This window comes from Gossypium raimondii, chromosome 13 (genome assembly GCF_025698545.1).
Source record: "Gossypium raimondii isolate GPD5lz chromosome 13, ASM2569854v1, whole genome shotgun sequence".
Classification (NCBI taxonomy): domain Eukaryota; kingdom Viridiplantae; phylum Streptophyta; class Magnoliopsida; order Malvales; family Malvaceae; genus Gossypium; species Gossypium raimondii.
Window position 1 is genome coordinate 9,240,166 of NC_068577.1, and position 23,274 is coordinate 9,263,439.

Consider the following 23,274-nt stretch of genomic DNA (forward strand, 5'->3'; position numbering starts at 1 on the left):
ATATACCAATTTATCATTTAAGACTTTCTTAATTCATTTTATAACAATCACCTACCTAGTACCTCAAAAATACATTTGAACTTCTCTTATATATTAGCAAATCCATCATTTGCAACAATTTCTTAAGATTATAACTCTTCATTATTTTTCCTCCTCCTCTCCATTCCTCATCATTTATGTAGATGTAATTATACGAGAATTTATGGCTTTTAGTATTGAATGCCTATATGCAACATTAATTTCAATTTTACTATTTACATAATTTTAGCAAAATTGTCCACTTGAATAGCAGTCACTAAATCATTTATATCTTAGTCTACAACATCCCAAATTAAGATATGCTTATTGTTTTTAATCTAGACTCAATAACTTTTTACCATAAAAATTTCAGAATTTTTCTTATGTCAATTAATACAATAAATTGTTTTAGTTTTCTCTTGTTTTGTTGCTAGACAACTTTGACTCACTAAAATTAAGTATCTTTCAAGACCCTACTCGTATAATGTTTCAATTTATTTCCTTATGAATAGACTCATCAAGTATTTTAAGCATATAAGTTTCATCTCCTAAACATTTTTTTATTTACAATTTGAGATAATTTTCAAAGTCAAAACAAGGTAACCCAAAATCATTCGACATTGTCTCTCAAAAATCATATACCTCATAATATACTAATCATTTACTTACACCGTTTCTTTTATGCTAAACTAGACTCAATAAATTTTAATTCAATTTTTAATTCAACCTATAAATCGATCTCTACAATTTTGGTGAATTTTCAAAATTGAACTACTCTGTTGTCTAAAACTATTTTAGTGAAAATTTTACTTATTATCACTCATATCAACATTTAACACTTATTTCATTTATCAAACTATTAGATTATTATACAAGATCATTTGATTGTACATAACATTATACTTTTGATTATTATTCGATTTAGTCCCTTAAAGCTTACATGTAAACTTAATTACATTATCACTTTCCATATTATAATTCATATCACTTTCTTTTCACAGTTTACAATATTTACATTATTTTGCAATCTAGTCCTTAACATTATAAAACTCAATAATTATTATAATTGTTCGCTAACTTCACTTCTCATTCAATTTCACTATCACATAACACCTTAATCAAATGATTTATTATAATTTCTTACTTCACATATTTGATTTTATGGACTTCACTTCAATCATTTTTAATTTTAAGTTTCTAAAGTTTACAATTTAGTCCTTAGCATCATGAAAATTCAATATTTACCATAATTTCACTTTAACATCACTTTGTAAATAATTCACTAACACCTAACACATCATTTAAACTCTTTATCTTAATACCTTATTTAAATCATATTTTTTGTACACATTATAATTTAGTCCTTTTACTATTATTTAAATATATCAAATCAACTCATTACATAATATTAGCTTATTTATAATTAGTTCAACTATTTAGCATAACCTACACTTGATTAAAATAAAATAAAATAAAATCCTTGAAGTACTTACCTTGTCTCTTTAGTCTCTTCATTTTTTCCACAACTTTCTCCACTTCCACTTACAATTTCTTTCTTTCAAGATGATATTATAACTCTCTAGTATCTCTACTTCACTTCTCCTTTTGGGTGGTAAAAGAAATTTTCAAGGAATTTAGGAGAAAAAGTGAGATTTCATGGTAAGGGACCAATTTGTAAAGAAATGAAAGTCCCCTTCCATGTATATGTAAGTGGCGTTGGAAGCATGAAGAATTTTCTTCATGTTTCCATACAAATATCTTATTTAATTTATTAATTAAATAATAAAATATCTTATAAAATAATAAAATATTCAACCAATCATAATTTAACACTTTTCTTTCTTAATTTTTACACCATATAATTATCTAATTTGAGTAATGACCATTTTATCCTTCATGTTTCTTCAAAACTCCATCTTTAAGTCACTATTCACTTTTGGTAAAATTACAATTTAGTTCTTCATGTTTCTTCACTTATTCAATTTGGTCCCTACACACTAATTTCATGACATAAGAAATTTGGATTATTTTCTTTTTTCCTTCAATTTTTCTCATTTTATATTTCATTCCTCCAAATTTCAAATAATTATACTTAAACATCAAAACTTTTTACATCTTTACGATTTAATTCTTACTTTAATTTAGTATATTACAACATACTTTTCAATTTAAATTTCTTTAATACTCCTCAACCTTCTCTTTTATCACTTTCGTTTCCTTATTTTATTTTATCGAGAAATCAATTGTACATTATCTCGATTTATAATTGCTTTTAAAATATAAAAATTTTAGGGTGTTACAAGTAAATTCCTTGGTTTTACCATCAAAATATTGAAAATATCTTAAAATATATATTAATGATTCTGAGGTTCAAATTTTAAGGTATTATGGTTGGAGATTAGGGTTAAGATGATCTATTGACTCCATTATTTTTTCATTCATTCACATTTTCTTAAGATTAAAGGTCTTGGGTTTAAGTTTCTTTTATCGGGGGTTCTTGAGATAGGTGAACTAGCCGAGGTACAACATCAAGCTTTCCTTCTCCTTGGGTTGATCAAGACTAACAAGATCAAGTAATCTCCTATTCTCTATTTGGGATCAAATTCCAGAGAAAAGTTTCCAACAATTGAGGACCACAACCTCGGGTTTAAGGTTAATGTGAGGTTCTAGGACCAAGGGCCAAGCCTAAGGTCTTGAGGTTTGATTTTTGAGGGTATGAGGTTTGAGGCTTGGATTGATTTTCTAGGTCAAGTGATCAATAGTCCGAGTCCCCAAACCAAGTGTTATGTGTTATTAGGTTTGAGATCTTAATAAGATTGAGGTTCGAAGATCTTAGTATTTTAGGGTCTTGAAAGCAAAATGTTTTGCAATAGCAAGTCAATAGATAGTTAATTATTTAGTGAAAAGTCATACATCACTTTATACATTTACAAAGCAAAACATAAATTACAATGTAGTAGGAGAAAAAACAAGTCAAAAGTAGTCAATGAGTAAAAGTATGGGGTTAAGTGTATCATTCATAGTATAAATAAAGTCAAAGCAACCAAGGAGTAAAAACAAAATAAAAAAGGGTATACGATTAGTCAATATGGGGATAATAAGTAGAACTCTGAATAAATGAGCATGGTAGTATATAATATTGTTATACAATTATAATAAAATATATAATAACCTGACCCGGGGTCTAACCCAAGATTCTATCGATAATATTTTGGTTTAAATAGTCCCAAACACTCAAACGAGGGATGGTATAGGAAAAAAACTGATTATCTTCTTCCTCTCCTCTCTTGGACCACAACTCTATCAACAATTGGTGTTATGAGTGTGAAACCAACCTGTCACCTTCAGAATTCACCATTTTCTCTGATGTTGAGTGTCATCTGCTATAAAATTTAGAGGGATTAAATTGATGAAAAAGTGGAAGAGATAGTGGAGATGAAACAACACAGTTTAGTAGAAGAAAATCAGAAAACACTAGAAGTTTTAAAAGACATGGAGCAGTCTTTGCAAGATCAATTACAAGCTAAAAAAAGTGTATAAAACATGCAAAAAGTTTATTGGAAACAGAAAGTTAAAAACAAATCTGGGTATAAAGATCCAGCCGTTCTTGCATCTGAAACACCTTGTAAGTTGGTTTTTCCTTTATATTTTATATCTGATTGAATATAGCATCTGCAAATATTTTGTTGATTCTATTATTTGGGTATTTAATTTAATTGTCTAAGATCCAAGAAAAAAAAGCATTATTTCTTATAATTTAAGAGTTACTGTGAATGAAGTAAAAGCTCTTTATGATCTGTTCAAGAGGGTAAGCAGCTCCATAATTGATTATGGTCTTATTCAAAAGGAGGAATTCCAACATGCAGTTTTTAGAAACAACAATAAGCAAAATCTTTTTTGCAGATAGAGTATTTGATTTATTCGATGTTAAACACAATGGGGTTATTGAATTTGGAGAGTTTTTGTGTTCTTTAACCGTATTTCATCCTAGTGCTCCAATAGCAGACAAAGTTGCATTCCTAGTCAATTGTACGTCCTACGACAAACTGGTTACATTGAGGGAGAAGAGGTAAAAGAAGAAAAACCATGTTTGTTTCTGATGAGCCTATCAAATATTCTTTTGTGGCTGCGTGGATTCATCTCTTTTAGTAGAGTATATGGTGTTCATTTCAGAATATTGACTTCTTATTCATATGGATAGCGGGGTTTTGTTATAGCTTTGGTTGCTTAATTTAGTGAAAAATGTTACGGTGGTTGGCAACTTTACATATTTTAGGTTGTCCAATATGAGTTTTAGATCGATCTGGTTAAATCATAATAGGACTTGTTTATGCTTTGGGTGTCATATTTGAGCGCGACACACATTGATTGCTATTTTGGCACCTACATATGCATCTTTTTCCATGAGTATCTCTCATTGTTAAAACTATGACTTGAATTGTTTAATCGTTTTTCTACTAATTAAGTATCGTAGAATGTTATCTAGTCAGTATTCTCATTTGTGCTATATTAATTAATTGTTCTTTTGGATTATTGCATGAGTGTTTCCCTAATGCTAGTATTCTATTTTGCTTACTATTTACTAAAATTTTATCTGATATTGTTTAGTTGACCAACCTGCAAGAACATTAGCAAAATTTTATCTGATATTCCTTTCGTCTAAAGAGCTCATTACACCAAAAGAGGCCTTTAGCGGCGCATATAGCGGCGTTTTAAAGCAAAACGCCACAAAAAACCGAGCAATAGCGGCGAGTGTTAAAAAACGCCGGCAATTACAAGAAACAGCGGCGATTACCCAAAAGCGCCGCAAATGAGTTAGGTAAACGGTACCGTTTTCATGGTCAGATTCAAAGACATTAGTGGCGCTTTAAAGAAAACGCCGCAAAAGTGATTAACAGACGATGCCGTATTAATTTACGTTTGATGACATTAGTGGCGTTTATAAGTAAACGCCGAAAAAGATCATGTATTCGCGGCGCGTTCACAAAAGCGCCGCAAATCTGATTAACAGACGACGACTTGTTTGATTTACGTTTGATGACATTAGTGGCGTTTTCGCGAAGCGCCACAAAGTTTTTCACCGAACGACGCCGTTTTCTTGTTAAATTTTAGACAGAAATAGTGGCGTTTTAAATGAAGCGCCGCTGAAGCCAATCATTAGCGGCGCAAAAACGGAAGCGCCGGAAAATGTTTCAAGCATACGCCGTCTTAGGGACAATAGTAGCAGCGCTTTACTGGAACGCCACAAAAGATTTTACCGAACGACATCGTTTTCGTGTTGAGTTTTATACACTATGGTGGCGCTTTAAAGAAATCGCCGCTGAAGTCAATCATTAGCGGCGCTTCCAATTAAGCGCCGCAATAAGTTTTAAGCATACGCCGTCGTTTTCTGTTGTGCTTAGGAACATTAGTGGCGGTTTGCTAAAAACGCCGCAAATGTCAAGCATTAGCGGTAATAGTTTTAGCCAAACGACAATGGTTTTTTTTTCAGATTTTAGAGATATTAGTGGCGCTTAGCTAAAAATGCCACAATGTTCAATAATTTTAATTAAAACGACGTCGTTTTGTTGTATAGGTTTAGGTACATTAGCGGCGCAACTTTTAAAAACGCCGCATAAGTTAAGCATTAGCGGCACTTTGTTGTAAGCGCCGCAAAAAGATTTAAGCAAACGGTGTCATTTTCTGGTGGAGGTTTAGAGACATTAGTGGCGCGTTTTGGGGAAGCGCCGCAAATTGTTAAGCAAAACAATATTTTTTTGTTGAGCTTTCAATGCATTGGCGGTTTAGGGATTATGGATTTAGGCCTTACGGTTTATTGTTTATTGTTTAAGGGTTGAGGTTTAAGGTTTAAGGTTTATAGTTTATATATGTTTTATGATTTAGGGTTTATATGTTCTATGGTTCAGGGTTTAAGGAATATGGCTGAGTTAGGGGTTTAGGGATTATGGTGCAATGGTTAGGGTCTAAGGTTTAAGTGTTTAGGGTTAAAGGTTAGGGGTTAGGGGTTAAGGGTTAGGGGTTTATAGTTAATGTTTTATGATTGAAGGTTTAGGGGATATGGTTAAGGTTATATATGTATTATGGTTTGTGGTTTATCATTTGAGGTTGGGGCTTAGGGTGTAGGTGTTAAGGGGTTAAGGGTCATGGTTTATGATTTATAGGTTTAAAATTTAGGGTTGAAGGGATAAGAGGGTTTAGGTTAATTTAGGGTTAAGGGTTAAGTGTTTAGTGTTAAGGGTTAAGGGTTTAAGGTTTAAGGTTTAAGGTTTAAGAAATAGAGTTTACGATTTAGGGTTTAGGGGATAGAGGTTGTGGTTTACGGTCTAGGTTATTTAGTATTTTTGAAAATTACAACTTGACTTTACCGAATTTAATTTTTAAATTGATGTTTTAGAAAAATACAAACACTATCTACGGATTAAGTTCCTACCTTAAATTTTAATAAAAAACCATCACTAAAAATCAAATTTCCCATTTAATAGAATTAAAAATAATATTGTCATATTGTTGTATGATATTTCATTTTTTTAAATTATTAAATATTTGGAAATTATTTACGCTAGTGGCGTTTCGGCCAGAAACGCCGCAAAAATGTGTTTAAAATTACGTAAAACGGCGCCGTTTGGCTACAGGAATTTGAATTTTAGTGGCTTTTTTCATAAAAACGCCACTGAAGGTATGCTATAGTGGCGTTTTATATTGAAACGCCGCAAATCCATAAATGTTTGTCTGTACAAAAACGGCGTCGTTTTCTTAAATGATTTGAACTCCTTACTGGCGTTTTTATTTAAAATTCCGCAAACTGTGATCTTTAGCGGTGTTTGATATGGAAACGCCACAAATGTGTATTACAAAATGTTCAGAACGTCACCGTTTCGTTACATGAATTTGAATTTTAGTGGCGTTTTTATGAAAAACGCCACAGAAGGTATACAGTAGTGGCGTTTTTATAGAAACGTCGCAAATCCATATATGTTTTTGTGAACAAAAACAGCGTCGTTTTCTTAAATGATTTGAACTCGTTAGTGGCGTTTGTATTTAAAACGCCGCAACTATAAGCTTTAGCGGCGTTTAGTATGAAAACGCCACAAATGTGTATTACAAAATGTTCAGAACGTCGCCGTTTCGGTTGAGGAACAATTCTGTTATTCAGAACGTCGTCGTTCTGCTTGGCGTCACATATTTTTCCCCTTTCGAACCCTAAAACCCGTACCCAGCCCCTAAACTCAGCTTCCTTCCCCTTCCCCTTCCAAATCCCTAATTTCCTTTCGAAATCTCCTCCACTCCTCTAATTCCAGAAATTGACGGAGTCATTTAGTTTATTCGGTTCTTCATTTCGTCGGTATAGTGCGTTCAATTCTTCATAGCATTTAGAGGAAGACGAACAGTGGAATAGTTTTTGGGGTAAGCATGAACCGGTTTGATTTCCCTCTTTTTTTTCGTGTTTAGGGTTCAATATCGTTAACAATCCATTTCGTCCATGGATTTAGGGTTGCCGAACACATAAAACAGTGTCATTTTTTAGTACGGTGGAATCACATCCGGCCCGATTTACTTTCTCTCCGTCTTCGTTTAGGTATGAAATTCGGCTCTCTTAAATCTAGCTTTACGGATTTATTTTGTTTAGGGTTTTAAGCAGTAACTGTCTTACATTTTGACAGAGGAATGGTATGCTTTCGAATGCCTAAGTAATTTTTGTATGTATATATTTTTTTAATTTGTTTGTGATTAAAGTTAATTGATTAATTAAAAACGATTTTGTAGCATATTGTAAACCTTGTTTTGTATTTCTAATTGTTTTTGTTTAAAGGAGTCAGGACGTTTGTGAAGTCTTTCTATTTAGGTTTAATCAGTATAAAATTTAAGAAAATTTTATATATAAAATGTTGTTATAATATTTTGATTTAGATAATTTGATGTTGATTTTTCACTTAAGTTCATGTAAATTTGTTTTAGTTATGAAGTTGAACAAGTTTAGTTTTTCCTTAGTTAATTTTTTCTTTCCTTCGGTTGCAGCATTTTAGTTTTGGCAATCTAGTCTGCAAATTTGGTACCTCTCACTGGTTTGAAACAATACATAGAAAGGGTAGATAACCAGAAGGTAAGTTGATCCTTTATCTTATTCGTTTTTTTGTTTTATAAATTGACATGTGATTTTGGACTGTTTTTATAATTGGTATATTTGTAGTTGGGACTGTTATAATTTGGTATTTGGTTAATGCGGCTGTAAGTTCTTTTTTGCTGGAAGTTCTGCTTAATGTTGCTGATTAATGTTAGGGATTAAAATCAATTGAGTTCTTTTTTTGCTGCACATTGTGGTTAATGTTGCTGCTTATTGTATTTATTTCTAGTTATTGTTCTGGTCTTGAAGATGTTTTTTGCTCCATCTTTCTACTAAGTGTTTGAATTAATTTCTGTTATGGAATATAATTGCAACTATTATACAGTATTCCCATGGTTTGTAAAGATCCAAATTGAAATCAAATATAATTGCAATTGTGAACTCAATTGATTTAAAGTTTTTAGTTCATGTAAATTTGTTTCAGGTTCAGATTTGATTTGGGTTCGTTGTAATTATATATTTCTAATGATTAAATAATGCATAAGTTTACAAAACATTATTTAGGTTTTGTAATTTAAATGGTTTTGGATTTAGGATATAAAGGATTTTAATTGGCTTTCGCAGCTAATTAGATTGTACCTTCTCATCTGTTTTTGCTGCTAAGATGGTACATTTTATTGTTTTTTGCTGCTAAATCAACCATCTACGGATACCGAATTTAGACTTTGCTTAAATCTGAAATTGTACTACTTGTTGAGGTTTGGTTTTCTTCGCTGAAAATATTTTCCTTTACTTGAATTTGAACCATGTACGCAACCTTTCGTGCAAAAAACGCAATCAATTTGGGACACAAATATTACTCATATATTATAAGACAAAATATTTTTAATATATAACATATATTAATATGGACATATAACCTATATTCCAATTTTATTAATAATAAATTTTATAATTTATCGAATAAATGTAAATTGGATATATAACCTATATTTCAAATTTATTAGTAAACAATTTTTAAATTATATAACTTACATAAATTATATAACTTACATAACTTATAAATATTTATATACATTTTAATATATATTTTTAAAATCTATATTTTTTCAAAATTTATCAATCATAGCATAACTTACATAACTCAAATTTTTCAATCATATCATAACTTATATATAAACTTTCATAATACATAACTTAAATAACATACAATACATAAACTTATATATAAACTTGCATAACTTATATAAATTACATAACTTACATAAATTAAATAACTTACATAACTTACATAACTTACATAAATTAAATAACTTACATAACTTACATAACTTAAATAACTTATATAACTTACATAACTTAAATAACTTACATAATACATAACTTTCCTAACTTACATTATTTACATAATACATAACTTAGTACATAACTTACATATTTTTTTTCTAAATTGCTTACATAAATTAAATAACTTACATAACTTAAATAACTTACATAACTTACATATCTTACATAACTTACATAAATTACATAATACATAACCTTCCTAACTTACATTATTGTTCAATACACAACTTAGTACATAACTTACATAACTCATTTATAGTTATAACTGGCGTTTTGACTAACCCGTGCAAATTATTGTCAACGTCAGACTTCAAGAATTAAGAAATGGACCGGTCTTGGATGAATTTGTCAAGGGTTAGCAACGGTTATCGAAATGGGGTGCAGAGTTTTCTAAATTTTGCATTTCAATATGCAAGCCAAGAGAACATGATTCTTTGCCCATGTAAGAAGTGTGTCAACATAAACTGGCATTATCGTGAGGTTATATACGAGTATCTAATTGTTGATGGGTTTGTTCGGGGTTATAAGCAATGGCTTTTTCACGGAGAATGCCCGCCTAGTACTTCCTCTTCAACGATGGATGTATCTTATCCTGGTACTGCTTACCATCAGTCTGATAGAGGGGATGACATGGAAGGTATGTTGCGGGATGCATTTAATATGCACAATCATGGTGTGCAATCGTTCCCAGGGGATTTTATGGCATCTGATGATTGTAATATTGGTGGAACTGCTTTTACCGAACCGGGAAGTAGTGTACCTCATGAAGAGCCAAATGGAGAAGCGGCGAAGTTCTACGCTCTACTTAATGACATGAACGAAGAACTGTATGATGGATCAAAATTTTCAAAAATGTCCTTCTGTGTTCGTCTTTTTTAGTTAAAATGTTTGGGAGGGTGGACCGGAAACTCGTTGACAATGCTATTAGAGTTTTTGAGAGAAATGCTTCCGTTTGCAAAAATCTCTCAGTCATGCAAAGATATGAAGAAAATGATAAAAGATTTAGGCCTTGGGTACAACAAAATCCAGAGTTGCCCAAATGACTGCATGTTGTATTGGGGCGATCGAAAAAACCAACAGTGCTGTCATGTATGCGGCCAATCCCATTGGATAAATAGAAACACAGAAGATGGGAACGACGATGAAAATGATGAACAGTCGAGGAAGAAGCCAGTTAAGATTTTGCGGTACTTTCCGTTGATACCAAGGCTTCAAAGGCTTTTCATGTCGTCGAAAATAGCAGAGTCAATGACGTGGCACCATGATGGACGAACCGATGATGGATTACTAAGGCATCCGACAGATTCTTTAGCTTGGAAAGCATTTGACAATAAATTTCCAAGCTTTGCAAGCGATCCTAGGAGTGTGAGGCTTGGGCTAGCATCTGATGGATTTAATCCTTTCAAGATCATGAGCACTGCCTACGATTGCTTGGCGATGAGTGCTTGTTCCTTACAATCTGCCTCCGTGGATTTGCATGAAGCAATCTTCCCTTACCTTATCTATGATTATCCCTGGAGAGAAAGGGCCCGGAAATGATATCGACATTTATTTACAGCCACTTATTGAAGAGTTAAAACAATTATGGGCTGGTGTCGAGACATACGATGTGCTGAGAAAGGAGAACTTTAATTTACGTGCAGCTTTGATGTGGACCATTAATGACTTTCCTACTTATGCCAATTTATCCGGTTGGAGTACTAAGGGTCGTTATGCGTGTCCTTGTTGTGTTGCACAAACATGCTCGCAATGGTTGTACAATGGGAAGAAGTTCTCTTACATGGGGCATCATCGCTGGTTACCGGAAAATCATAGATTTAGATTTTAGAGTTCTGTATTTGACGGTACTGAAGAGTTCAGAGAAGCTCCTTCACAGACCAGTGGCTCTGAAATCTTGTTCACGTTGGAAGATATGAATTTCATTTATGGGAAGCTGAACCAACCGCCAAACACGCAAAGAAACAGAAGATTAAATGATGAAGCTGATGATGACTCCGATGAAGAGGACGATCCTAATGAGACGGACTTGTGGAAAAAAAGAAGTATTTTTTTCAGTTGTCTTATTAGGAGCATCACCTTTTACGACACAATCTTAATGTTATGCACATTGAGAAAAATTTCTGCGAGAACATTGTGGGTACAATTTTGAATGTCGACGAAAAATCAAAAGACAATCTTCAGGGTCGACTTGATTTAGTCCAAATGGGAATTCGGCCTGATCTTCATCCCAATCCACTTCCGAATGGGAAATATCGGTTGCCGCCTTCTATTTTCTCAATGTCCAAGATGGAGAAAGAACTGTTTTGCATGGTGCTGAAGGATATAAAGGTTCCAGATGCGTATGCATCAAATATATCTCGATGTGTTAGTGTTAAAGATCGAAGATTATATTCGCTGAAATCACATGACTATTACATCTTAATGCAAGATTTACTGACAGTTGTTGTACGATGTTGTATGTCCAAGAAGGTGACGTCTTGTATAATTGAACTATCCAATATAATGAAACCATTTGTGGCAAAGTTTTGGATGTTCAAGAACTTCAGAAGGTACAGGATCGAGCCATTTTGACTTTATGCAACATGGAGAAAATCTTCCCACCTTCCTTCTTCACCATTATAGTTCACTTGATAATCCATCTCCCGCATGAAGCAATTCTTGGCGGGCCCGTTTTCTATCGATGGATGTATCCCATAGAAAGGTGTTAATTAAAATTTTTAAAATTTTCCTTCATTCACCTCTATGCCTTTAGTTACAACTATTGATAATGTTGTATATTGTGTTTAGGTTCCTATCCAAATTAAAGTCTTCTTCGCCGCAATGCGATATCCGAAGGATCGATTCTTTGAAGGCTACTTAGCGAGGAATGTATGACCTTCTGCTCAAGATATTTGGAAGATGTGGAAACAAGGTTGAAAAGACCAAATAGGAATGCTGGACTCGCGGACCATAACTTAGCCGATACTTATTTGTTCCAAAGTTTTGGAGAACCAATCGGCAAAGTTGAAATTGTAGAATTAGATCATTTATCGTGGGTACAAGCACATCGATATGTTCTGTTTCACCACGAATCATTGGAACCTTTACGGAAGTAAGTTCTACAAATTTTGTAAATATTTATCAAACTAATAATTGTTTATCTTCTAACAAACTTACATTTTTTTAACACAGTAAGTACAAACAAATATTGACATCTCGTTCGCGCTTCCGAAGAACACAACATCGAGATATCAATAAGTTGTTTACAGAATCTTTTTATGAATGGTTAAGCCAAACGGTACACAGTTAGAGCTTCCGCTTAAAAATAATAATATTTTTCATAACATTTTTAATTACTCAGTTTACTTTCCATTCAATAGGTTTGGAGTGGGAAGAACGTAGACGACGAAGTTAAATGGCTCTCTCAAGGTCCAAATCGAGTGGTTAAAAGATATAGTGCGTTCCTCATCAACGGATTCAGATTTCATACAAAATATCGCGAGAGGTTGAGGAGAACGCAAAATTGTGGAATAGTTGTTAATTCTGCAGTTACAAGTTATGCTAGTGCTAGGGACAATAATCCTGTCGAGGGAAATGTGGAATATTTCGGACATCTTACTGACATAATTGAGTTGGATTATTATGGCAAATGGAAAGTTGTCTTATTTCGAGGTGATTGGGCCGATGTTAATACAGCTCGTGGAATTAAGCAAGATCAATTTGGTTTTACAATGGTGAACTTTGACCGATTGATTCACATAGGACAACAACTGATAGATGAGCCGTATGTATTCTCATCTCAAGTCAAACAAGTTTTTTACTCAAAAGATCCAACTAATGAGGGTTGGTACGTTGTACTCTGTAACATCCCTAGAGACTTGTTTGACATGGGCAGTGGAAGTAGAGATAACATCGACGACAGATCAGAAACTTTGCCCTTTCCAGAACAAAACTTAAACGATAATATTCCTAGTACTAGTGCACAATTTCAATGGGTTCGTCAGGATACGGATGAAGATATTTACGAATAATGATGTAGTAAGATTTTACGATTGTTTAATTATATGTAATATCATAATTTAAATCTTGGTCTTATTATATATTTCAACTATTTTATATGTGTTGTTATTGTTGTAATTAGTTATTAAGTTTACTTACATTTTATGTGTATTGCAGATAAAATGCCTAGAAGAAAAATTCTAAGGGAAAGCATTGTTCAAAATGATCCAAACTCGACAGAAACAAATAGTACTGAACAATAGACAGCAATTGGATCTTCGAATGTTCCGATTTCACCTGAGGATCCTACGGAAGTTCAAAGTAATTTTACATTTAATTTACATGCGTGTTGACTTATAATTGATTTATTTTTCAAATTCTTATATTATAATATACCATTTGTAGCTGAAAATGGTGGGACGCGCAAAGGTCGAGGACGTACGATACTTAGAGAGTTATACGAGTTAGATCCAGTCGAGCGTGTTAAGGTATGTAGAAACAGTTTTGGTCAGCCTGTTGGATCAGAAGCTCGACTTTTAGCAAGATACATGGGCATTTTAGCACGAAATGCGAATATGTTGCCTATCAACTACGAGTCATGGCATCAAATGCCTGATAGCAACAAAAACCAAGCCCTCGGTAATATTAAGGTAACAAAATGTTAATGTCATCTGTAATGCTTGGGAAATAGTTTCATTTATATTTACTTTATTAACTTGTGTTTTTTGTAGGCGAGGTTTGCTTTAGAGGTCTCGGATGCTTATGTAAAGAAGGCATTGGAAAAAAGATGGAGAGATAATAAAAGTACTTTGAAGAAAAATTATTATAAGACAAAAACAACCCTCGATGAGAAATTGCAAAATGTCCCACCAGGTATGTTGAGGTACCAATGGGAAGATGCGGTTAGATTTTGGCATTCGAAGAAAGGCGAGGTACGACGTACTTCCAAACTATTGTAATTATTTTGTTTTATAGTATTTACTATTTACGTACTAAAAATTTTATAACGTAGGATCGTGAACGAGTTGGAAAAAGCATCCGGCAACAACAAAAATTCACTCACACAGCCGGGTCGAGAAGTTTTGCATGTGTAGCTGAGGCGGAGGTATTTTTAATTTTTTAATATTCTCAAATATGTATAACTTTCTATTAAATAATATTTTTACTACTATATTGTAGGAACGGTAAATCGGTCAAAAGTTGGACGCCTTCAACTTTTGAAATTACACATAAGAAAGATGGATCTGCTATGACTCTGAAGTGGTGAAATTATGGTACGTTTACTTAATACGATTTGACTTGTTTTAGTTATTTATAGTGTTTATTTTCTAGTGGTTTAATTTATTTCTTGTAATGCGACTATTGTTATATTGCATTTGTTTTTTTAATATATATTGCGTTCCTAACTATGTGATTTATTTATTAGGAAAAACTAAAGGATAAAAGATTGAGTCTGAAGCGATTGCTTCTAGTGATAGTTCTGTTCATCTTGAAGACATTGATAACCGGATTATTACTGAAGTTTTGGGTCCTGAAAGGTATGGTCGGGTTCGATTTCAAGAATCTTTTATCAGCCCAATCTAATATTTTGGATCCAGCTCGCACCAATACATGGCTTCGGGGAGTCAATCTCAAGCTGAATTTCAGAGGTTAAAATACCAGATGGCTCAGATGCAAGCGACCACATTTGAGGTTCAAAGGAAATATGAAGGCGGCAGCGAGGGAAGCAGAGGCTGCAGCGAGAAAAGCAGAGGACGCAGCGAGAGAAGCAGAGGTTCAAAAGAAATATGAACAACTACACCTACGACTTCAAGCAGATGCGGCATCGAGAGAAGCAGAGCAGAGCAAAAAGTACGACGAACTTCAACAGCAACTTCAGATTATGATGAAGATGTTTCAGCAGTCGCAACTTCCGTCGTCATAGTGTATATTGCATAAATATTTTTATCATTTTAACTTTTAACGCTGTTGTAAAGAAAAGTATGAATTCACTTTTATCTATTGATATTAATATTATTTTAGTCATTTAATTTGAAATATTATATAAATTTATTGTTTTTGGTTAGTTTAGATCTGGTTGCTTTTGATTTGTTGTTGCAGGAGGGCTGAAAAAAACAGAAAATTTTATTTTAAAAAAATCCCAAAATTAGTGGCGTTTTTTAAAAAATCGCCGCTAAAAGTCATATCATATAGTGGCGTTTGTGAAATAAGCGCCGCGAAAGAACACTACTTTTAGCAGCATTTGTAGATGAAGCGCCGCTAAAGAACATTACTTTTAGCGGCGCTTTTTACCAAGCGCCGCTAAAGAACATGATCATTAGCGGTGTTTTTTCCTAAGCGCCGCTAAAGAACATGATCATTAGCGGCGTTTTTTCCTAAGCGCCGCTAAAGAACATGATCATTAGCGGCGTTTTTTTCCTAAACGCCGCTAAAGATCATGTTCTTTAGTGGCATTTTTTCCCAAGCGCCGCTAAAGAACATGATCATTAGCGGCGTTTTTTTCCTAAGCGCCGCTAAAGAACATGACCTTTAGCGGCATTTTTTTCTGTAAGCGCCGCAAAAGTTAGCGACGTTATCCTTAGCGGCATTTTTTGTGGCGCTTCCTTAAGCGCCGCAAATGCCTTTAGTGGCGTTAAAAAGCGCCGCTAAAAACCTGTTCTGGTGTAGTGGCTCTAACCATAAGTCTAGAAAGCTTAATTTCTAACAGCCCGATTTTTCAGTGGTGTCGAAAATAGTGGTTTCGAGGCCACCAAATTCGGCAAGTAAGTTTGTACATATTATTATTTAATATTTACGAGTCAAATGTGGTTTTAAAAAGATTTTTGATTCAGTAATTTATGTTTTACAACGATTTATTAGGTTCAAGTGGTAAGACCCTAATGTCAAGTGGTTTTAGAAAGTGAGGTTTCGGGATCTTGTTTCTATAAACCGAGCCATAAATATTTTTATAAATATTTTCGAAGTGTCATTAGGGTTGTATTAAAGTTTCGTTGAAAAATTTTAATGTTTCGATAGTTAATTAATTAAAAAGAACTAAATCGTAAAAGATGTAAAATTTAGTCACTATTTGATTTGAGTGATTAAATGGTTTATTGAATAAGCAAAAGGGACTTAAACGGTAATTAGACCATTCAAGGGTTGGTGGATGTTAGTGGGCTTTTAAATTGTTAAAGTTTGATTATATTTATAAGGGTAAAATAGTATATTATTAAATATGTATAATATAAAAAAACATGATAAAAGCTCATTATCATGTTCTTCATTTTAAAAGCCACCATCGAAACCCTAAACGAGAAGAAAAAATTCGACCAACTTTGGTTTGGTGATTTGGTAAGTAAACTTTGTCTGTTTTTAATAATTTTTATATTTTTGAGATTGTTACAATTAGGTCTAGCTAACCCGTACCTTCGTTTCTGATTTTGTTAAAAATTTTGGAAGTTTACATTTATAAATATTAGATGTTTTTGATGAATAACATAGATTTGGAGCTGTGATTGTGTGATGATTTTGTAAAGTGATTTTTGTTAAATATTGATTTTAGGATTAAATTGTGAAAATGTCAAAATATTAGGGTTTGAACGTGAAATTTAGGTTTATTAGGGGCTGTATGAGGGCCTAGAATATTTTTATAGATTATTAATTTGAGAAAATTAGTTAATTTGATAGATTAATTAATTAAGGGATTAAATTGTAAAATTGTAAAAATTGGGGTAATTGTGTAAATTCAAAAATAAAAGGGTACTAATTTTAAAATGGGTTGGAAATGAAATATATGCTAATAAATAAGTAATTTTACATTTTAGATTAAGATCCCGTAGATACTGTGGAAAAGGAAAAATAGTGGAATAGTCCTTAAACTTTTGTAATTACTACAATTCAATTAAGGTAAGTTTATACGGTTAAAATTTAACATTTGTATAAATTTATGATTGGTATTATGTATATATTATATTGTTGGAAATGAATTATTGTTTGAATTATAATATTGAATTAAATATTCAGTTTGAATTGAATGTTGGATTTGAGTACATTTGTGATTTGGTGTATAACAGGGGTTTGGAGTGGAGATGGTATTGGAGGGAGATATCGACATTTTACCCAAGTAAACCGGGGTTCAGCATTTGTTGCGAACTCTCGTGTTTTACTTTCTTTTTGGTGTGATTAGGTGGATCAGCTCTTACGAGCTTCTGTTCACCTTTTGAGCTTCTGTTAGCGTATTCAAGAGGACCAACTCTTATGAGCTTCTGTTGATGATGTACTCTTATCCATAAGTCATTCTTTGAATAGAAAAATCTCGGTAATGTGATTTAGTTAATGAATTTGAAAGACATGTTATATATTTTTGTATTGATTTGAATACGGATGTGTTTATCGATTGAAGTTGTGAATGGCAGGGAGTTGTCATGGATGATTTATTATTATTATTTGATTAATTATAGTTAGTTCAGTAAGATCTTTGTTCATCTCGTCAAACTTACTAAGCTTCATTAAGCTTACTTGTGTTGTTTAATGTCATTGTAGATTTTCAGAAGGTTGGACGATCGAATCGGCACTCAAGTCACACTATCCAGTTTATCTCAGTAGTTTTTGAAACGTTAAATTCAGATTATATCACATGTATAGGCTCTTGTGCTATTTCGGTTAATGTTTGGCTTATGTAAATGTTATAAATGATATTTTGTGCAAATAACCAATTTGCAAAAGGTATGAGAATGAGGTATAGTTGTTATGCTAGTATGTGTGGCTTACATATATTTGATTTGTTGTGGTTGTGGTAACTTTGTTAGGTATTTTGATTTGGTATTGCTTGAATGAGTTGATGAATTGAATTAATGTGTATTTTGAGATTAAATTGTATATAATTGTGGTACCAATAAGGGTACATTGGTTAGGCACATATTAGGTTCGTTTTGATGTGTTTTTGACCCGATTAATGTCATTTTGATTTTGTATTTTGGTTAGTATTTGAGTTTCTTAAGGTCCAAGCAAATTGATTATGTTTGTATTAATGTATGATTTGAATGATTTACTATTCTATTATCCTATAATACTCAATAACCCTATTATGACGACAGATATGGGTTAGGGATGTTACATAGTTGCAGGTTTATTTTAATGAATTTTATGCATAAACGACTTAGCATTAATGTTTGATTATTGTATCTTCTACATTAAAAATGCTATTAATTTGGTTCTCTATTTGTGCCAATTTTCTATTGTTGTACCCCTAACATTTTACAAGAGCACTGATTGAAAATGATACAATGCATTGAACATCCACATTATAAGTAAAACTTGTTGCTACATCTCAAGCATTTTTAGTGTTTCATTACATATGATACACATGCATACACATTCAATTGATGCAATTTTATGCATGTTCATGAAATAATAAAATCATTTAACATAATTACTTCAAATTTATTTATATATAGCGTTCATACTACTAACGTTACTATTATAGGAGGTAGCATTTTGAGGAATCATTTTCATGATAATAGTTGTAATTTATCTTATCATTTTCATGATAATGGTTGAATTGATCAATTAATTATTTACAATAATAGGTAAAGTTCTACTTTGGTGGAGTTATAATCTATTGCAGTGATTCCTTGTAATTACACTGCTATAATGGAATTGATAAACTTCTTTGTTAGCATTTTATCATTTTGCTTGATTGCTTGTATTAAATGGATGATGTACAAGGTAGAGGTAGGTTTTTTCAATATGAGTGTTTAACATATAGGCGCATTGTTGGTCCTTGTGCATGTTGCTGAAATATTCTCAGTTTGCTTCTAAATAGCTCATTGATTTAATATCGCAGCTAACGATTATTTGAGTTAGTTGATTTAATATCGCAACTCCAAACAGCTCGCTGACCTACGTTCACAGCTGATATTATTAAGGTTAGCTAATTTAAGATAGAAAACCTAAGTTTATTTTAGTTAGTTGATTTAAGATCACAACTCTGAACAGATCACTGACCTACGTTCACAGCCGATATTATTAAGGTTAGCTGATTTAAGATCGCAACCTAAGTTTATTTGAGTTAGTTGATTTAATATCGTAACTCCGAATAGCTCACTAACCTTCGTTCACAGTTGATATTATTAAGGTTAGCTTATTTAAGATTTCAACCTAAGTTTATTTGAGTTAGCTAATTTAATATCGCAAATCCTAACAGCTCGTTGACCTACGTTCACAGCTGATATTATTAAGGTTAGCTAATTTAAGATCGGAACCTAAGTTTATTTGAGTTTGTTGATTTAAGATTCCAACTCCTAACAGCTCGCTGACCTATGTTCACAGTTGATATTATTCAGTTTAGCTGATTTAATATCGCAACCTAAGTTTATTTGAGTTCGCTAATTTAAGATCACAACTCCTAACAGTTCGTTGATCTACGATCACAACTGATATTTTTAAAGTTCGCTCGATTTAAGTTCACGATTTTTGATATTCCAACAATTTATTTGATTTAATCTCGCGACTATCATTTTTAAAGCTCGCTAATTTATTTGACAAGGGGAGGGACAAATTTTTACTTATAAGAAATACAGTTCGCAATGTTTTACAACACGGTTTATTTTTTTTAAACCATTCCTTTTAACTTCAGTATCACACCATCGAACAACAGAACCTACTTATTAAAGTTTCGTATGAAAACTTAAGTAGTAAGCCCCCAACAGAACCTACTTATTAAAGTTTCGTATGAAAACTTAAGTAGTAAGCCCCCAATTACATGTTCCATGCATCTAAGTTTGTCTTAGAAGAGTCACTTTATAACTTTTCTTCTACAAGGTGGGGGCAAATTGTTATACAATTATAATAAAATATATAATAACTTGACTCGAGATCCGATCCGAAATATCCATGGTTTAAATATATAATAAAACTGTAACGTTATCACTTAATCAAATTTTTATATTAAAATATTTTTATATTTTTATTTTGCTATAGACATTTTATTGTCTCCATTGATTGTATATCTATACTATTTATTAAGCCTTTTATTGAATTAGTGTCACCCATTAATCGGGTTCCAAATCAGTTAGAAAATTACCAAAAAATATTTTTACTTGTAAAGTAAGTTATATGATTATGAGGGTTGTGAAAAATAAAACGTCGATAATGACAATGTATCGCAAAGAAAAAAGAAAGAAAAAAATAAAGAACATACAAATTTTTACGTGGAAACCCTTTCGGGAAAAAACCACGAACAGATGAGAAGATAATTCACTATGTCGATTTCGAATGATTTCAAGAGTAGTAGACTATGTCTATTTATAGGTGTGTAAAATCATATTCTAATCAAAATAAAATAGAAGTAATGCAGTAAGGTTAAAACACCTTATTCAAATCAACATTAAACAGAGGAAGTATACTTTATTCGAACTTCTCTTGCACAGTTGTATTTTACCACTTGTATTTTATTTTATCATAAATTTGGGTCACATCTCTAACAATCTCCACCTTGACACAAATTCTTCAAAAAAACAAGTTCTTCATTGCGAACTCTCAACGAACAAGTTCTCCACCTCTTCCATAAAACCCCTTAAGGGTTTAACTTCAACAATGAACACCAACCAAGTCTAAACAATGCTCAAACTTGGTTATGGGAATTGACTTAGTCATCATATCTACATGATTTTCATGAGTGCTAATTTTGCTCACAACAATATCACCAAGAGTAATAATATCACGAACAAAATGATACCGAACATTAATGTGTTTTTTTCTCTCATGAAACATTTGATCTTTTGTAAGAAAGATAACACTTTGACTGTCACAAAATAATGTACTAATTTGAAGGTTCTCATTGAGTTCACTAAAGAATCGCTTCAACCAAATGGCTTCTTTACAAGCCTCAGTAATCGTCATGTACTCAGATTCAATGGTAGACAAAGCGACTGTAATTTGCAAAGTGACTTTCCAACTAGTTGCACAACCTCCGATTGTAAGGACATAACTTGTGAGAGATCATCTTCTATCAAGGTCTCCAGCAAAATCAGCATCAACATACCCAATGACTCCATTTCTAGTTCTTGCAAACTGTAAGCAAACATCAGCAGTACCTCGTAGGTATCTTAAAATCCATTGAACTGCTTTTCAGTGTTCTTTACTAGAATTCGCCATGTATCTGCTAACTGCCCTGACTGCATGTGACAAATCTAAACGTGAACAAACCATAGCATACATGAGAGATCCTATTACACTAGAATATGAAACATGTGACATGTATTCAATCTCATCATCTGATTATAGAGGCAAAACCAATGAAAGTTTGAAATGGGCTGCTAAAGAAGTACTAACAAGCTTAGCACTCTACATATTGAACCTACAAAGAACTTTCTCAATGTACCCCTTTTGAATTAGGTACAATTTACTTGTTTTTCTATCTTTAAAAATCTTCATACCAAGTATCTTCTTTGTTGGTCCTAAATTTTTCATCTCAAATTTTTCACTAAGCTGGCTTTGACCTTTCTTATCTCTCTTTTATCTTTTACTACTATCAACATGTCATCAGCATAGAGGAGTAGATACACAAAAGAACCATCACTGTTTTTTTTAAAGTAAACACTACTGTCAAAGCTACTTCTTTTGAAATCATGAGAAGCCATAAAGGAATCAAACCTCTTGTACCACTGTCTTGGTTATTGTTTCAAATCGTAAAGAGACTTTTTCAACAAGCAAACATAGTCCTCTTTTCTGAGGCTGTAAAACCCTCTGGTTGCTGCATATAAGTATCCTCATCAAGTTCTCCACGCAAAAATACAGTTTTTTTCATCTAACTACTCAATATCCAAATCATGCATGGCCATAATACCAAGCAAAGCTCGAATTAAACTATGTTTCACAACTGAGGAGAACACATCCGTGACGTCCACTTCTGGAATTTGAATGTAACCCTTACCAACAAGCCTTGTTATATATGGGTTCTTCATTTCCTTGAGTCTCTTTTTTCTTTTTAAACACCCATTTACAATGAACAACCTTTTTACCTTTAGGAAGTTTCATAATATCCCGTGTTCTGTTTTTACGGAGTGATTCCTTCTTCTCTTGCATAGCAAACTTGAGTCTTCAAAACTAACCGCCCCAGAATAAGTAGATGGCTCTTGGTTTGAATCTATATCTTTAGCCATATTTAAAGCATAAGCAACTAGATCAGCCTAGGCATACCTCTTTGGAGGTTTAATCTCTCTTCTAGTTTTGTTTTTGGTGATAGAGTATTGCGGTGAAAAAGCAACTCTATTCTAAATTTCTGTACTGACTTTAGGAGTTGATTTTATTGTGGATTTTGGATTAATCTGTTGCTCTACTTACTTTAGTTGTTCTTTATTGGAAGATTCTTTAAGAGATAAGTTAGATAGCATAGCAGTTTCATCAAAAACAACATCTCTGCTAATCACAACTTTTCTATTTTCAAGATACCATAACTTATACCCATTTACACCAGCTTTATAACCAAGGAAAACATGTTTAATGGATCTTGGTTCTAATTTTCCATTATCAACATGAGCATACGCAAAACACCCAAAGATCTTTAAATTAAAATAATCAACAGAAGTACCAAACCATACCCCTTATGAAGTTTTTTTCTCAATGGCAACGGATAGAGATCGGTTGATCAAAAAACCTACAGTAGAGGCTGCTTCGACCCAAAACAACTTTGGTAAGTTGGCATTCGACAACATACGTTGAACCTTCTTCATGATGGTTCTGTTCATTCATTCTGCAACACCGTTTTGCTGTAGAGCATGACGATCTAGCAAGTGTCTCACAATCCCTTCTAACTTGCATAGTTCATTAAAATCATCAGAACAAAACTCTAAGCCAATGTCTGTATAGAGGTCTTCTATTTTTTTTTC

General features: G+C 32.7%; 1 long non-coding RNA gene across 2 annotated transcripts; it reads left to right on the forward strand.

Moving 5' to 3' along the window:
• Positions 1-4,102: 4,102 nt before the first annotated feature.
• Positions 4,103-14,511, forward strand: LOC128035988 (uncharacterized). Of its 2 annotated transcripts, XR_008192706.1 has the most exons (6): positions 4,103-7,594; positions 8,035-8,119; positions 13,583-13,726; positions 13,811-14,055; positions 14,137-14,337; positions 14,418-14,511. It is a non-coding gene; the product is annotated as an uncharacterized LOC128035988 (long non-coding RNA). The 2 variants fall into 2 exon arrangements; XR_008192707.1 differs by lacking the exons at positions 13,583-13,726; positions 13,811-14,055; positions 14,137-14,337; positions 14,418-14,511 and having other exon boundaries at positions 4,103-7,422; positions 7,509-7,594; positions 8,035-8,558.
• Positions 14,512-23,274: the final 8,763 nt, after the last annotated feature.